At 27.9% G+C, this 1809-nt stretch overlaps 1 long non-coding RNA gene across 3 annotated transcripts; it reads left to right on the top strand.

The window, feature by feature from the left end:
- The first annotated feature begins 445 nt into the window (after nucleotides 1–445).
- Nucleotides 446–1098, top strand: LOC142223811 (uncharacterized). Of its 3 annotated transcripts, XR_012718908.1 has the most exons (3): nucleotides 446–611; nucleotides 697–791; nucleotides 891–1098. It is a non-coding gene; the product is annotated as an uncharacterized LOC142223811 (long non-coding RNA). The 3 variants fall into 3 exon arrangements; XR_012718907.1 differs by having other exon boundaries at nucleotides 697–1098; XR_012718906.1 differs by having other exon boundaries at nucleotides 668–1098.
- Nucleotides 1099–1809: the final 711 nt, after the last annotated feature.

Here is a 1809-nt window from a genome sequence, read left to right as displayed (position 1 = left end):
TATCAGCTGTCTCGTAGGGGATTTCAACAAAATCCCATTAAAAATTCCCCAATATTTCCCAATACAACTGCGTTTTCCGTACAAAAATCTAAATTTTTACAACCCTGTGGTTATTTTCATTGTAGATAAAAGTGTGTGTGTGTGTGTCTTCACGAACATCTGAACACTTAATGCTAAAAATCGAAATGCCGTAACTAGTGTGAACGTATTTTAGATGGCTTCATAGAAATTAGGAAGAGAAAACTTTTAACCTAGTATTACCAGAATTTATTAATAGAGGATTTGTTTTTTTGTATTTGTGAATGTGACAGTTTGATGTATTTTTCAATAATCAGCTGATTATACCAAAAACGTCTTTAATTGACTTATAATCTATTTGACATTTGGGTGTATTTTTCAACAATCAGCTGATTGTACAACATCATCATTATTTTGTATTATTAGAGCCATATATATGTTGACAAATTTATCGTAAATATTTCCAGTTACACAAATTTTAAGCTAAGAAAAGCTTTTGCGAATACAAAATTAAGAAAATTAAAAAAATATATATAGATAGGCAACAAAAAGCAAACAACCAATATTGTTTTCGGAACAAAATACAAAATACGGTAAAGAAGAATTTTTGGGGGAATGTTTAACAAATTAATTTTATATGTACCTTTAGAATTTTTGAACATTACAATTTTTGTTTAGAGATTTGATTGATTTTGATTACTGATTGGGAATATCGAACAATATGCTTTTTTCTGATTTTGATTGAGACAGTTGGACACAATTTTGTTGCAAATGTGAGTTTGAAGTGGTGCTTTTGTGGTGGTGGTGGTGGTAGTTGTGGTGGAGTTGCGACGTTTCTTTAGAGCTTTTTTTTTTTGGTTTTTTCTTTGAAGGTACTAAGGAATGAAGTGAGTGCACTTAGGATTAAAGTAACGACAATTTGGTGAAACGACTTGAAAGCATAGCCTATTTGCTGACTGATGAGCGATTGATTGATTGGTGATGATAATGTTGATGATTTAATTATAAATCATTAGAAAATGCCTCTGACTTAGATTAGAATTTTAGAATTTAATTCAATAAAATGCAGTTTCGTATATAGATCTTGTGCGTTTTTTTTCAAAAATTTGCATTGAATACTCAAAAATACCATTGGAAAGTTCTAAGAACTTTGAAATATCTTTAAAAGATATAAGATATGTGGTAAATGCTTTTGAGACTAGGGATAGCTTTTGCGAAAGCTGATACATGGAGAGAATCTCTAGAAAATTGAGTTAATGAATTATTTCGTTTATATAATCAAGGTACTTCATTAGGGCAATGAAAATTTTCATTAGTAATATGAAATGTTTCATTAAAAGGGAAATAATTAGTATGAAAATAAATTACTATACACATTGTATGTATGAAAAGTTTCCATCTTACAGCTTTGAAAATTTCCATTAATACTACGAAATATTAAATATTAAATTGCTTTTAATTTATATAGAAAAAATTGTATCTTTAAGACATCTATAAGAATACGACAATTTTTCATTACAATAAAGAAAAATTACATTGTATTTATGAATATTTTTTGTACAATTCATTAAATTAATGAATTATTACATTACAATAATGAAAATTTCAATTTCACCAAAAAATATTCTCTCTGTAATAAAATGAAATATTTCATTTTTACTAGAAATTTCATTACAATAACGAATGCATTCATTATAGTTACGAAATACTCGTAGGTTCATTGGCTCAATTTTTTGTGAATCTTACCAAACCTTTCTCTATTCGATTGTAGTTAGCCATCCACTCACACCC

The sequence above is a fragment of the Haematobia irritans genome, chromosome 2 (genome assembly GCF_050003625.1).
Source record: "Haematobia irritans isolate KBUSLIRL chromosome 2, ASM5000362v1, whole genome shotgun sequence".
In the NCBI taxonomy this organism is placed as follows: Eukaryota; Metazoa; Arthropoda; class Insecta; order Diptera; family Muscidae; genus Haematobia; species Haematobia irritans.
This window is presented reverse-complemented; position numbering and strand designations above follow the sequence as displayed.